Raw genomic sequence first — 17,083 nt, forward strand, 5'->3', positions numbered from 1 at the left:
CATATATACATATATCCTCCCTTTTTTAGATTCTTTTCCCGTATATATAGCCAGGACATAGAAGCAACCTAAATGTCCATTGGCAGAGGAATGGATAAAGAAGATGTGGTACATATATACAAAGAATATTATTCAGCCATAAAATAAAATGAAATAATGTCATTTGCAGCAACATAGGTGGACCTAGAGAAAGTCCCTTGATTATTTCTTTGACCTTGATTATTTCTTTTACTAGGAAGTTTCTCTCTCTCTCTCTCTCTCATTTTCTCTCTCTCTCTCCCGAATCATCCCAGGAGCAATTAATAAACTCTTTTACTGCAAGTACTCCAAGCATATACATCTTTCTTTTTTTCTTACCCCTAATGAAAACGTTGGCTTCCCTTGGTGTACTAAAATTTTATTAATATATATTGTCAAAGAAAACTTACTCATTTGGTACCTCAAAAGATGTGGCCACTGATTCAAAATTAGAACTTTTGTTTGTTTTAAAACTATTGAATTATTAGGATCTGAATACCAGCCAGGCTTCTTAGTTGTGAGCATAGTTCAGGCTGATTTTTAAAAAATGATGTTTGGACAGCACCATATCACAAGGAGAGCTGGAGAAGCAGGTCGAAAACAAGGAGGAACATAGGGAATTTTTGCAGGCAGAAGCACAGCCAACGTCAAACCCCCAAATTAGTTCAATGAGAAATCTGCTGCTTTTTTCACTCACATGGTGTCATAGCTTAACCACCACTGCCGCTGCCACAGGGCACTGGAACTAGACCTCCCTCTGAGTTCCTTGACACCACTTCCACTGTGTCCCCACTTTTGTTATCATGTCTCCTGCAGTGTGTCGCTAAATTCTGGTTTGAAACTCTAGGTAGAAGTGCTGCTTGGCTGAGTCGAGGTCATCTTCCAGCACCTTTGCTGCAAGAGATAGTGGGGAAGTAATGTCTGGTCTTTGATGTTACCCTTCTCTAGCGGGGTGCAGGCTCAGCACCCCCAAATGCTCAAAGTGGGGAAGTTCCCAGATATAGGAAATGGACTCAAAGTCCAAGGAGAAGATGATGATGATGATAATAATGATAGTAATAACAACAATAATAATGATAATAATGAAATCTCTGCATTCTATTAGAAACATTCTCCATAAGTGGACAGAAGCCATTTAGAGATTTCTTCTCCAACATTTAGGGAGTATGTCAAGCCCCTTAAAGAGAAGGGGCTGCTACAATGAACATTTTTTGCCTTCGTTGCCTTTAAATAGCAAATGTCCTTCATTTTTCTTACCATTGACATTATTAGACATTTTGAGGTGAAACAAAACTAATATTTTGAAGCAATGACTTTTAAAAAACAATTCTCATGTATCATTGTTTGTTTAGCTTCCATTTTCTTTTCTCTTTGCTCTGATTTTTCATATGTACATAGATTTTTAAATTGAACTATTTGATACTTTTAGATTTTTAGAGAGTGAGAGCAAGGGAGGGTGGGAGAGAGAAAGAGAGAATAAGTCTTTGTTCTTTTAAAAGAATTCAAGAGTTTAAAAAACATAATTGATTTTTAAAGTATATTATGACTCATTTATATTATATTATGTATTTATATTTGTACGTAAAAGAGGTTTGGAGACATTTTTCCCTCTGGAAATAAACTATAAGTATAGTATTTTTGGTTGTCATTAGAAAGCTTGGTAAATTACTATTGGGTTGACATTCTCAGAGGAATTAAGCAATAGAATATTTTTCTATTAATACTAGGCTAAAATATTTGTAATTTTATATTATCAGGCCTGAATAAATCAGCAATATGTAAATACTAAATTCAATATTTAAGACATAATTTATGATTTGACTTTTCAAAATGATGAAGTATATTTTACTATTTGCTCATTTATTTTTAAATTTGAACTCAATACCTTAATCCTGACAATGTTGATAAGTATAGGTTTGGATAAAATTCAAGCATCTAAGTTTGCAATGAACCACATGAAAATCGACCAGATGAAATTATGTCACTTTCTAAAATTCAAATAAAACTATCCAAAATAAAAAATTTAAAATATACTTTAAAAATGCTTTGATTGAGAAGACTTCTCAGTTCAGCTCTGACTTGTAAAGAGCTTGGAAATCATTCATTCTGACCCTATAACAGGGAAAAAACACTGGACAATCTGAAAATGGACTTTCCTTAGCACATCAAAGAGCTGAGTTCTGAGGGCAGCCATTGTCCTGAAATCTGAATAGATGGACAAATCCAGAGTGACAGCAGGAGCATATGCTGCCTCTGGAGTGACAAACTGGTAGGGACATTAAATGGCAATTCTGACGAATTTCTGGAGGCTGAGTGTGACTATCATGACTAGCATGGGAGTGAGAAACTCTTCGAGGGGCATCTATATTTGCACGGTTTATATATAGAACCCCACCAGGTTCTTCTGGGGAGGGACCAAACAAGATCCCTCTATGGATCTAGCATTAAAGATGGAAAGTAGCCAGTGGGAGTAACCATAATTCAATATGCCCAGTGATTCTCCATCACCAAGGCCAATTCTCCAGGAGAAACAACTTTCCCACAACCTCAGCTCCCAGGGAAGGACATTCCCCTCCTAACCTATTCCCCAACTGCAGCCTCTACTAGCCTTCTTGTCTCACGTAAAGGGGGAAGGAATCATTGATACCAACCCCAGAAAAGAGAAAACATGTCCCTCTTATTAAAGAATGGCTCCTGCTGAGGCAATAGCAACAGTGATAGTTAGACCCGAGTTTATAGTAATCAATATTTTCCTGATTGAAGTAAGCACTGCATTGGATCTCAACACCTCAAAGTGATAGTTACGATATGAACACAGAATATCTTCATCTGCTCAACAACAACAACAAAAAATAGATTTTACGCAAATGCCTAATTTTTCCAAAATTCAGTTTGTATGAGAGAGAGTTAGAGATAGAGAGACGGAGAGACAGAGAGAGGCAGAGAGAATGAAAGAATGAGAATCGTATTTCTGGTCTAGGTCCAAAATCGAAATTCACGCAAGTGTTGCCATGAATGTTTTCTGTGGAGCAGAATATGTAAATCTGTGGGAAAGTCAAGACATTCTAATTCCAGGCTAGGGTAGGGGCTTTAGTGTCACATAGAGCAAGCATTCTGCACCTTTTTACATTGATGATTGTTTATGTTGCTAGAAGCATAAGTATTGAAGTGCCGCACCTCATTCTATGAGGCTCAGGAAAATAATGCAAACACTAATTTTATTATGAAAACAATGGCTCCATTTTATTGGACCTTGCTACGTGCTGGTCCCTGTGCTGAATTCTGGGTGCTTTCCATGCACAATTTTGTAGAAACTTGGCAAAATACAGAGGAGGCATGTGCAAGTTTCATCTCCAATTCACAGATAAGAAAACTTAGATGACTTATATTGATTGTACAGGCATATTCAGAAATTAAGAGAAAGGGCCAAGACTCAACTCTGGTCTTCTGACTCTATGGAACATCCTCCAAATTTGCATAAGTAACAAAGAAAATGTAACACAGAAAAGAGTTTAGTTAAGTCTCTGGATTGATTTGGGCTTGGTGGAAATGGTATATGTGTGAGTTTGAATATGCTCACAAGTTAGAATTTGGACAAATTTAAAGTAGAAAGACTACGTCTAGGATTCTTATCACTAATTGCTTACAATTCATATCCCAGTGAATTTTTATGCAAGTAAGATCTGTTTACCAATAAAATGTAAAGAACCAAGAGATAAATTTTAATGGCAAAAAAACTGATATTTAAAATTGAGATTTTAATAAACTTGTGGACCTATGGTAAAATAGTCAACAAGATTTGTACAATTTTATTATAATTTATCTGAATACAGTGAGGAAAAAAATGGCCATTTCTGTGTTTCAGGAGAATCAACCTGTAGTATTTTATAACTGATCTAAAAGTTATAGATGGTACAAAATATAATAACATCCATTCCAGGAGAAAATTGTCAGCACATATATAAGTGTGTGTGTGTGTGTGTGTGTGTGTCTGGTGTGTGTGTGTGTGTTTCAGACATTTCTAATTCTGATTTTTATTACTGAAATAGCAGGAAGAAGATATAGTTCCCCTTGCCTTAGCAGGAAAAGTAATCTATCTCTAAATATCTGATGTCAGTATGTTTCAACATCTTAAGAAGTCACACTAAAATATACTTTAAACTTGTCTCATATTTCGAGTGACTGGATTTAATAGGCCTGTGATAGTTTTAAGAACTAGCTAGATCTTTATACACATGTGTTTGAAAAAGAACTTTGCACTTAATTTTATATTAGCAAAATCTGTATAAATTATTGCCCATTTTGGATACATTGATAAAACACTGCCTTGAAATAAAATCCCAACCCTATATCTAAAGAATTGTTAAAAACACTTTAAATATTTTCTGTTGTCTCTGAGAAGATAACAGACACAAAGAAATGTTAGTAAAATTTTTTGGAAAGCCCTCTTGCCTCCTCTACCCTCTATCCTCCATCCTCCTCTCTCTTTGGCAAAGCTGTGTTATCTCTTTCAACCCCCCTGACGCCCGCTTGTCCCTCTAAAGCACAGCAGGGCTGCTCTTATGTTGATCTCCAGCTCCACTCTCTACATGGTTTATTCTCTAGGAGTACTTCTCTGCCTTTTCCAACACAATTTGTGTTTGCCTTCTTTAATTTGTACCCTTCCAAATCACCTCCACCCCAATTTTGCCAATCTGCACATAAGACTCTGCATAAAACTGGCAAAATAGAATTATCTTTAATGGGGAATGAAAGGGGAGAGTCTATGAAGCTCATATGTTAATGTTTTTGCTGTCACACTAGATTTCATTTTTCAAACCTTTGTAACACTGCCCTCGTAAATTGCTAAGTTGGTATCTGTCTGCTTTCTGTGCCAAAACACTGAGCCCTGAAAAGTTGGGGCCTTACATCATGACAGAACACCGCAGGGCTGCCCCAGTGGGATGGAGAAAGATGCCTTCCTTTGAAAGATAAACTGAGCTCAGACGCTTTTTGAACTCTTATTTGGTTTCGATCCAGGTATTCCAGTAGAGAGTGTCCCTCAGAACCTTGGAAAACTGAGGATGCACTTGTGTCTGTAAATATCCAAATGTATGCATCAGGTGTTAGGAAATTCCTCTGAGTTGCTGCCCTGTCACTCAAGTGCTTAGAGATGGCTGTAGAAATGCGGGTAGAAAGAAAAAATCACACAACTCACATCTTCCTGTGAATTGCTAATACTATACTTTTACTTGCCAGCTCTCTATATATCATATGGCTTAAGGTCCAGGTAAATATTATGTGGAATCTAAAATATGATGTAAATGAACCTATCTACAAAACAAACATACTCACGGACATAGAGAATAAACTGGTGGTTGTCAAGGGAAAGGGTGGTGGGAGAGGGTTGGAGTGGGAGTTTGGGATTAGCAGATGCAAACTATTATACATAGGATGGATGAACAACAAGGTCCTACTGTACAGCGCAGGGAACTGTTTTCAATATCCTGTGATAAAGTATAATGGAAAAGAATGTGAAAAAGAATGTATATATACATATAACTGAGTCACTTTGCTGTACAGCAGTAATTAACACAACATTGTAATTCAACTGTACTTCAATAAAAATAAATTAAAAAATAAAGCTCAAAGGAAAAAAATTAAAAATTAAAAAATAAAGCCTTCTATACTCAGTGAAACAATATATTTACGATAGAGTGTAAGTGAATAATTAGTATAGTACTATAGGAATCAATAATCATTTGTTTGAATTTTCTGAGTTACAACAGTCGATGGCATCTGTTCAATGATTTATATTAAATTACTCTTCAGATGCAGCACAATTAATTTAGCAATTTGTATTTTATAACAAAACCTGCAGGCTAGAGTTTGCTCATTCGAAAGTTTTCTTTCTTCCTTTTTTTTTTTGTTTCCACTAACTTTGATATTAATATAAATATGGAAAGAATATGGTGCGAATTTCTCTTAAATTAAAGCAGATTGAGCTTAAACTGAGTGTTTGACTCTTCATTGCTATTTTTTTGTGCGACCATCTCAGAGGTTGCACACACAGGCATATGGATCTACTTACAAGGTCTCACACTAAATTTGTTCGTTGCTTGATCTCCCATCTCTCTAATGGCCCTTTTTCTTTTGTCACCAACACATTCATGGCCTACAGTTGACTGCTTTTATTGCTTTTAATTAAAGTCTGAAATAAAACGTGTCTATTAATCAGTGTGTGAAGCCAATCATGAGTAAGGGCTTTATAAACTCTTTACAAGATGGATAGTAGTTACATAAATTGTTCAACCTTTGTCATCATGGCAGAAAGACAGTCATTTAAGTTAATTTTATCACGGGGAACACATGTACTCTAGAAATTTGAAAGGCAGCTCTTATTTTGACAAGCCAGCTACTTTTTTTTAAGGAGCAGGAGATATATTTAAAAATTTATCCTTTCACAGTGCAGTTAAGGAAAGAATGGGGAATGATTTTTTTGCGTGTGCTTCTTAAATAAGAATAAAGTCAGCTAATCACTGAAAATGAACTGCACATTTTGACTGGTCTTTCCTCCTCTTTCTCCTAATAAATTTTAAATGGCTTGATTTTTTCACATTTCCCAGTTCAGGTTTACAGAATATGAACTTTTGATGATAAAACACTCAGCAACTTATTCCCTTCAGTTTCTAAGCTGGAGAGAAATGAGGCATTTCCCCTGATCTTTCTTTTATGTGCGGGAAAGTCTTTTCAAATTCAATTTAAATTTAAGTCAGAGACGAGACACTGCAGTTCACTGTGGTGTTGAGAGTGTCCAGTCTCACCAATACATATAGTTGTATGGATTGAAATAAAAATATTGAATTACAGTTCAGTGAAATTTGTCTGAGGCCCTTGAGGAGTTCTACAGAGCTGAACACATTTTCAGCTGCTTGAGTGGAATAGTGGATTTGAACGGGTGGTGGATTAGTTTTCCAAATTGTTTATTTCCAATAATTGCATAAATAAATGCATCTCAGAGAGAGAAGTGCATATCATTCTTTAGTGAAAATCACTATTATTTAGAAATGCAGAAGGCAGGAATCTCTGGTCCTATTCTGTGGGATGGAACTGACGAGGAGCATGGTTGTTTTTGGCCAAAAGAATAGCTGTGCTCAAAATCCTGACATCAACCTTGAAACTACGACCATCTTTAAAACTTTGTGTCTGTGTTTTTCATCCTTTTTAAAAAAATGTCTTCATATTACAGATGAAAGGGTTGAAATAAATTACCCCAAATTCCTGTCTGCCTCTAAAATACACTAAATTCTGATGACTGTTTTCACTAACTCTTTCTTATTCTTCCTCTTTCTTTTCTCTCTTACTGGACCCCATCTCCAGAATCTCTGTGAAGTCGAGTCTTGCTGGAAGTGGCCACTCCGTGATAAGGAAGTGAGGAGACCGTATGTGAGAAACAGTGTTTGGGGCCACTAATCAATTGCACAGTGAGATCCTGGGTACCAGGTCCAAGGTTACTGTTCACTACTTCACACTTCCTCTGTTGCCATATCAGTGAGCATCCTTGCCCTGGCCCAGCCATCTCCAGAGCTCCCCAACCCTTGGTTAGAATGTGCTTCCTGTCCATTGTCAAGAATCATCCCATAGCTTGTTCTGGGCAGTGGAATATGACAAATATCTCGTCTATGAAAAGACTTTAATACAGTTTATTGGTTTTGCCTTGGCCTCTATCATAGGAGTTAATGCCCAGGATGGAGACTGCTTTTTCAGCCTGGGTCAGTGAAAGAGAAGACATGTTGCAAAGAACCACAGCCTGAAGCATAGCCGTGGTCACCCTACAGTTTACACATAGGGTTGGAGAGAAATGAAGGCTACTTTTTGTAAAACTCTGAGATTGGGGGTTGTTCATTACCACCTAAACTGACAATTATGTATTTTCCTTATAATATTTGTCGTGTTTTGTCTTCACGTGAGCCTCTTAGTGGCCAAAGGATATCAATAAACCAGGAAATTATTCAGGAAATCTGATCATTTTTTCCTTGCCCAAGTCATCTCAATCTTCTTACGTATACTGGAAATATGTAGTCATCAGTCTCAAAGGTGACTTGACAGTAATGAGGGTCTCAGCACACAATACCCTGGAGCCAGGGCTTGGGTGCATAGGTCTCATTTCAAAGAAATGAGCCATTAGACAATGGGCTCCTCTTTGGAGATGGGTTGAATATCACTTTACTTTCATTTTGCTTACTTCTAACTCATAAAATGTTGAAGCATTTGCACAGAAAGGAGTCTTAAATGTTACCTAATCCTGTACCCAAACATCCATGCATCCAAATATCCCAACTCGCAACTCATTAGTTAATAAATGAGGAAGCTGGGATCCTGATAAACCATAATGGACCAAGTTATACAAAGAATTGATAGCAGAGGCAAGATTAAAATGTTTTACTACTTCCTATAGAGATCAGACTTTTTTCCATTGAAATCCTTGCTCTTTAAAACTGATATATTGACATCACCTGGGAAGTTCTTTTAAAACTGTGCCTGAGCCTTATCTTATTCCTTTTGTCCACTTGTATATACCTCCATCATTCCATGAAAGCCACTGCAATATGAAACAATCCGTTACTGAAAAAACCAAACTTTTATATTTTCCACTATTGACATAACACCGACCAAGTCCTAGATCTATGCAAAGATGGAGTCTGCTATTTCCTACAGATGTAGTCTCAGGGAAAATAAAACACCATTGTGCACCCCAAAACTTATTATATGCAAAATTTCCAGATTCTAATTCATTTTTCTTGCTTAAAACATGTTAATCTTATGTGCAACTTTATAAGTCAATTAATTAAATTACATCCAACAAGATTTTAAAGACCTACTATATACCAGTCGCTCTTTTAGGTATTGCCTATGCATAGGTATAGATGAATAAGGCCCAGAATCTTTCCTCGAGGAGCAGAAAAATACATCAAACTAGTATATAAGTGGTGTTGACTCAACTCCCTGCTCCCTAAAGGGTCTATCCATGCAGAAGTCATAAAAGCCAGGACTTCAGCGTGGTGAAGGTAACCCACTTAGAACATTTACCTCCTTCATATTCACTCAGCCAGCATCAGGAGATTCAATCCAACACAGCAGTTTACCGGAGAAGTTTCCAAGCATGAATCCTCTGTGTTCACGTGAGCCATATCCAGCGATGCAGGCCCATCTGCCTTCTCTTGGTATCACGCTTTACTCCAATACAAACCTCTTTCTAGTTCTTCAGTTCTTGTTCCATACTCTACAAGGAGGATCTATGTGGACAACCAGGTACTTCTTTGATACTATTTACCTCATCTACTTGGCTTCTTTCCCTTTAATATCATTCTCATGAGGATAAAGAATCCATCTACCAGGAGCAGGACATGTGCATTTTCATTTCAACTGTTCCCACTAGGGTATTTGGGCAAAACCAGCTTTCTGCCTGCCTCACCTGCACGCGTGATATTGACACAAATTTTGATTATTTTTTAGTCTCTACTCTTCTTTCCCTTATCTGATTTCTCAAATCTTGATGACTGGTACAAGCTTAACGAATTTCCTCATTTCACATATTCTAGTTTTACTCAGACAAGGAAATGTGAAGGAGGTGTAACGCTGATGCATTTTTACTTTCCAAGCTAGTGAATATTCTTTTAATCAGTATTACTCATGTGCTCCCAACAACATCTTTCAAAATCTTGTAGTGAGAAAAGCTCACTGCTTATATATCAGATATTCTTTTGTCTCTGCTCATGTGGAAGAAGAAAACAGAGGAACCACTTCTGATTTTATCATATGACATAGGTCATCACTTAACAAGGCTCTGAGACAATGGAGGACAGCACAAGCTAAGGGCTAGGAATATGAAATGGTGTCAGAAGAATTATGAGTTTATGGTGGGAGAGGGGTGATAACTGATCATTCTCATGGCCTCCTGGGTAATGAGGTAAGAATGAGCCAGAATGAGCAGGCATAGATGTTAGGTTTCCATGGGACATTTTTTTCTTTTTTTTTCTAATTGGAACCCAATATAGGATTGTCAACTTTTATAGAGACACGGAGATAGATACAATGGTATTTTTCTCCTTTTGCTGCAAAATCATGGAAATTTGTCATGGATAATTTGTGAAAATTTGGGAAATCCTTGGGCAGAACTCTCAGAATGAGGAGGTAAAAAAGATATTAAAGGCAAAGGTCTAAACATAAATATCTAGACAAAAATCGAAATGCCATTCCTGGTTTATTAATGAAATAACTTAGCTTGTTCAGAAAAAAAAAAACTATTTCTAAATTGGGTCCTTCTTATATAAATCTTTCTCAAAAGAAGCAAGGAAGTCAATCATTTCTAAGGTTGATTGGAAAATTAAGGCCAATCTGTTCACACCAGAGACCCATCTAAAAGTTTTTATTTTTACAAGATAACTACTTCTCAAATCAAAGTTCTTCTTAATAGCTCTTCTTAAACAACGGCAGAAAAGAGTTGTTATTTTTAATTATAATAAGCTCACAAACGGTCCTTGAAAACTGTGTGGTCATCCATTTGTCAGTAAGACCACAGTTCTTGCAGAGGCCCTTTTAATGGAAGAACTTGAAAGTGTGTGTCACTATGTGTCATGTTGAAACTGCACACATCAGACTGGGACTTGAGCCCACGTGCCGGGACTCAAACCCAGCCTAAACCCAGATTGGGACTTGAACCCACAGTCTTTTAATTGAGGTCATACACCTAATTTCAGGATTTACGGAAGCTCAGGTTCTTTATGTCTCATTGCAGAAAGAATTCAGTGAGAGACAAAGTGATAGGTAAGAAGTGGATTTATTTAGAGAGATACACACTCCACAGAAGAGTGTGGGCCACCTCAGAAGGCGAGAGGCCCCAGAATATGGACTGCTTAGTTTTTATGGGCTGGGTAATTTCACAGGCTACTGAGTGGGAGGGTTATTCCAACTATTTTGGAGAAGGGGTGGAGATTTCCAGGAATTGGGCCACTGCCCACTTTTTGCCCTTTTATAGTTGGCCTCGGAGCTGTCATGGCACTGATAGGTGTGTCAGTTAGCATGCTAATGCATTACAATGAGCGTATAATGAGGCTCAAGGTCCACTGGAAGTCGAATCTTCCTCCATCTTGGACCTAGTTGGTTCTAACCAGTTTATGCCCTGTTCTCGGACTATGTCATTCTTGTAAAGGTTGTGCCCTGCCCCCTTCCCTCCTGTTTCATTGTCAGCCTTTTTTATGCTACAACATGCTTCTTTACAAATGTCTTTTTTTTCCCTCCAATATACCTTGGAATTTTTCCAGGGGAAAATTATTGTCTTAGTACATAAACAGGGCAATAGAGAAATAGAAGGACCATTAGAATTCACCTAGTGAATGAGTCTGATGCATCATTATATGTCGGCAGTGTAGGCACATGACTATGCTATTCATTAACCAGTCAATAAAAATTTACTGTGAGCCTACTATGTGCTAGACACTGTTTTAGGTACTGGGGATATTGCAGTGAACAAACCATACAAAAACATCTTCCTCCATGTTACTAGTCTAAGCTAAACATCTTAAAAGGATCAAGATTTAGGGCATGCCCACTTTGCCCTGTAGCCCTGGGAGAGAATGCTTATATAGCTTAATAAATAAATACTTTGGCATTTATTAAAGAATTATAAGGTGTCAAATGTGCTAAAAACTGGAGCCACAAGGATGACAAGTTAATGCTTGTACTCTCAATAAGCCTCATAACTTATTCAGCTTTAAAAAACAGAATGGCAGTCCAGCGTGATGTGTATAACATGTGCCCGGTCTAGAGGCAGCACAGATGAAGAAGAAATGCAGAGGATGTTAGGGGTAAGGTCTATGTCAGGGGAGGCTTTTCAGAAACGGACTTTATAAAATTTTAAGGATTCTACTCCTTTTTAATATTTTAATTATTTACACAGTATCTTCATAGTTGCAACATCAAAAGTAAATAAATAACAAGTAAATTCAGAAAAAATAGAACTTCCATCGCTGTCCTGAGACCTACCACCCCACAGAGAATTCAGCTTTGAAGCCGAATCTGAAGAAGGTATCATACATCTTTCTCAGACACAGTCATGGTAGTGCTGTAAATATTCAGATTTCTGGCTCTGGTGCAGACAGGCTGAATTCGAATCTCTGGGTGTGGGGCCCTGGAATCTGCATTTCAAACAAGCACCCTATTCTTAAATACAGTGGAGTATGAAACCCCTTGTTTTCAGGGTAAGATGATTTAGGCAGAGATGTAATGTAGTGGCATTGGGGTTGGGATATAGAGTGGTTTAGAAGAGACAGTCCTTTGGCTCGATATGGAGTCAGGTGTATGGACTGTGGGACAGGCTTTGGAAGATGTTAAAGGGTGATTCAGAAAGAGAATGTGGTAGGTGTGCATTTTGGCATTTTTAGAAAGACCTGTTGGACTCCTAATGGAGCATAAATAAAATGATTCTTTAGGTTTGAAAGAAAGGGAACCAGAAAAGGAGCCTGCTCAACAGTCAAGGAAGATATAGGAAGGTTTGATCCAAGGCAAGTCAGGGTTCCAGCACAGTATTTTTTCAATTTTTCCTGACCACTGACGTTTTCTTCACCCTGAAGTCTGTCCCTGACAAATCCCAAGTTAAATAAATGTATCAGCAATTATTTAAAATTTTAATATTCAGGCTATCCATGCAAATCCTCTCTTCATCAGCTTTTGAAAGTTTAATTCATTGTTTCAAATGGCATTTTCAATAGCTAGAAAGTGAATTGTTGAATCAGTAAATGTAAAATGAACTTTTTCTTGGAAATAAGCAACTAGCACATAGTTTTCTTTCACCTGATATTTATTTCGCCTGGTATAAAAATATGCTGTCTTTGTAATTGGGTGCCTACAGCATGTATTTGATAATTATAACACACAAATATGTATTCTATAATTTCATTTTTGAAGAGACTATATTATTGGCTAATACATTGCAAGCCCTTTGGGCATAGGAACATGTCTACTTCTAACTGCTATAGACCAGGTCAATATCATTTTCACATGCATAAGGATAATATATGAATAGTCAGGTTTAACAAAATGTATAAACATGGTTAGGCATTGACTAAGATGGCTTTAACATTCTCTTTAACTTGGTCAAAATTTAGATAGATTTCCTTCTGACTACAGCCCCCTAACTTCCCTTTTCTTAGAACATTTACTTGAGAAAAGTAGCCATCCATCGTAAATTCTTTCTCTGTTCTTTTGAGATGTAAACCTTCTACAATCCAGGAATGTCTTTCCCAAGGACCTGAGAGGCTTTCCATTGAAATGAAATCAAGATGGTGCCCCATTTCGTAGTGTCTGTGGGACAGTGGGAGCCTGACTTCCTAAGTGTCAATTAGCAAACACGGATACCTCATCACCCTGACCAACCTCCCTCCAATGTCCTCCTGTACTTTTTCACTGATCACTCTCATGCTTAAAATCTTTCACCTTTTCTTTCAGTGGAGTTGACATCAATCTCTCTTTCCTACAGCTATAGTCTTAAATAAATCTTTCTTGTCTGTTTAACTAGTCTGGGTAAATTTTCCCTTCACAGTTACACATGAACATGTAACAGCATGCTCTTGTTGTGTAGCTAACATACACTCACACAGACTTTCTATGATAACTTCACCAGTTCATCTGTTTTGGAAAGAAGAAGAAATGGTGCTTATTGATCCTATTATTTATTTCTTTTTCAACTGTAATTCACTCATTCATCATCCCTTTTAACCAACATTTATAAGAAATACAATCGGGGAAGCTCAGTATATCAGGCATAAATAGAAGTCGGTAATATGGAAATGTCTTCCATTTATAAAACATCCTTACCCTTCATCCCTCTACCCTGAGATGGGTAAAGCAGAGCTGTTGTATTATTGTCCTTTTACCAGTCTTGCTCTGGATGGAGACATGGAAGAAGAGACCAGTTCCTTTAAAGTTTTTCTTCTCTTTATATACAAATATCTGGAACTTTTTAAAATTGCATGTGATTTTATGTTTATGATTTGAGGCCTGCAAATATCATCTCTAACAGTAAAGCAACAACAACAAACCTCTGCAAAAAATTTTAGTGTTTTTTTTTTTTTTTTGTAGTAGCATTTATGGAAAATCCCCTCCCCTGCAAAACAAGGGGTTGGGATCCATCTTTTTCTTCTAAGCAGTTTAGGGTCTCTTTAAGACTGAGTACAAAATTGTGCCCAGCCACTGACATTCTCACCTTGAAGGTGCTGACCCTGTGGTAATCTAACCCCTGATAAAAGTGAGAATTTTTATTTTGCTTTCTAATTCTTCAAGATTTAAAAACAAGTCCAAGGTAGGTAGTTAAGCTGTAATCATTTCTAATGACTGTGACTTTTCAGAACAATGACCCTCTGAGATGGAACTATTTGGTCATTCATAGGTTAGTTAACCTTTTGGAAGCTCAAAGCCTCAATTATTTTTTAGCAGAGAAGGAACTTCACAGTACAAACATGCCTGTGCCTTTAGTGATAAATGACACAGGATAATTTAACCAGTGACTTTCTGAACGAAGACTATTTACTCAGGCGTAGACTGAAGATTGTATCAATAAACAGTGAAAATGAGTATTATTAATTAATTAACAATATTGGGACTAAGCTAATGACTTAATTTTTTATCAAAGAATTTTAAGAATGAAAATATCAAGGGAATTTATTTAAATGGCTAAATGGAGCAGTCTATCAAAAGTCTGACAGATATTTACTTAAGGAAATAATTTTGTTTTCTCTGTATGTTCTTTAGTAAAAGAGAAATTTCTGCTCTCAGATACATATCCAGTGAATTTGACCTGAATATGCATTGGAATAACAGGAAGCACATACTTGCATAACATTGAGTTTATTTAATTTGTTTGTATTTCAGAGAGAGGTGCCTAAAAGTTAGTGCTCTATGAAGGAGAATTTACATTTAAGCATTTCTAGAGTGTATGAGAGTATGTGTGTGTGTGATTTTTCTTAGAAATATGTGACCCTAAATGGGATAATTTAATGTCTCTATGTACTGACTATCTTTACCTTTCATTACTTTTATTTCTTTCATAGGCCACCTGTTAATAAGAAAAACTGCATAAGGTCATATTATTGTATAACATAGCTCAAAAGAGGCATATGAATTTTAACATCAGGTAAGTGACTTTTCTCTCTGCACTGATTATTGGTAGTCTGTGTCTTAAATTGATACCAAAGATTATCTGATTTGATTTGCAAATTTTATGCTCTCAGTATATATTAAGTCCCTATGCTACGTAGACTACTGCCCTTGACACAAGAGAGAAAAAGTTCTCAAGCCATTTAAGAGCTTTTCTTGTTCTACCAGCTCTTTCCTCCTAAGTGAGTATGGCTATCACTGATTTCGTTTAAAAAATTGACCATGCTAACTGCATTATGACGCTCCCTCCTTTGTGTCAAAATAGTTTTGATGTTTATAATTTATGTCTGCACTTCCTTTTCAAATCCTATTATCACAAGCTGTTAGAGTGTTAGGTCAAGTGTGACTTCTTTATGCCATTTATAGTGTTGTTTCTTTGCTGCTGTGTTGAGATCATTCATCAGACAGCAATTGTTTTATATAAGCAGTGAGGTATGTGTAGGATGAGGAACAGTGTACCGCTGGGAGTAGTCTCTTTATAATTGCTCAGAATACAGTACCTGAATTCCATTTGTCTTCCAAGGCATTGGGTGATAAGAGACATGCTTGTTTATGCATCATTCACCTAGATCATATTACAAGAACTAGGAATTATATTTGCAAGTACAATTTCAAATCGCTTGGAAGGACTCACCATAGCCCTAGAATGAAAAGGATGTTTTCAGGATGCATGGATAATGTGTGTTATACAACTTGGTATAAAACTGTGCCGAGTGGGTTGTACTCTCTTTGCTGTAGAGAATCACTTCCCCTTCTTTGCTCCCTCTGACCGCCTGTGTCAAGACTTTGCTGGATTATCTGTGAAACCCATATAAGGTGTGCCTGGCAGAAATTGGGAGCAGGACTAAAGTTCCTCAGGGACCTCTGAGAGAGAAAAGCTGCAAATAAAGTATACAAGTACACGAAAGAGGAAAAACCTCCTAGATGGTACTCAAATTAGCATCACAATGGCACAATATTTTCACTACGTTATTGAAATCATATTAAGCTTTTGCAAACTATAATATGAAACATACAACTATATAATATGGTGCTTTAGGTTTTATCTTAAAAACACTTTGACCATCAAAATTAATAATGCAATGTGATGCAAAAGACAAAAATACCTAGATACCTCTAGTGTTTTCATTGGACATCCAGCTCGACATACAGGCAATGATGACTTGAGATGTTCAGGGAAATTTCAAGATATAAAACTTTATACATAATTTAGAAACCTACACAAGACAACTTAAAGAAAACTCAGTTTTGGGTGTAGGATTAAAAAGAATAGGGATCTAGGTGAGTTTGAAGGGTTAAAGAGATACATGAAGAGAAAGCGTACATATAAAGCATGCTGGCTAAAGAAATGAGATTTTAGATTTAATAAATTATGTTGTCATAAGTCATTAAATTAATGTCATATGACTTAGATGGATTGTGTTGGTATAATCATATATATAGAAAAAAGGATGAAATAATTTGGTATTACCAAAAATATGTAAGGTAGCTCCTTTGTGGTTCTAGGTAGGAAGTACCAAGGGTGCAACTAAGGCTGTAGAAATAAGCATATTAATGGACAGAAGTATATTATGAATGAAGAACAAAGGAGTTTGTTATTGTGGATATGGATTTTTGTAACTATCAGGTTACAAAAATAATGTCATTTTGAAAAGTATTCATAATAAGCATATTTTTCCATAGTATATTTTAATTTTAAGTCTTCTGAAATACACTGTATTTTTAAATCTACACCATGTAATATATCTTAATATATTCATATTACAAAAAATTGAAACCAAGTCACCTAAAGGCAACATGACTTCCCTTAGCCTTCTTTATGTATCACTCACCTAGATCATCTGCAAGAACCAGGGATTGTATTTGTAAATAT

The sequence above is a fragment of the Physeter macrocephalus genome, chromosome 13, assembly GCF_002837175.3.
Source record: "Physeter macrocephalus isolate SW-GA chromosome 13, ASM283717v5, whole genome shotgun sequence".
Classification (NCBI taxonomy): domain Eukaryota; kingdom Metazoa; phylum Chordata; class Mammalia; order Artiodactyla; family Physeteridae; genus Physeter; species Physeter macrocephalus.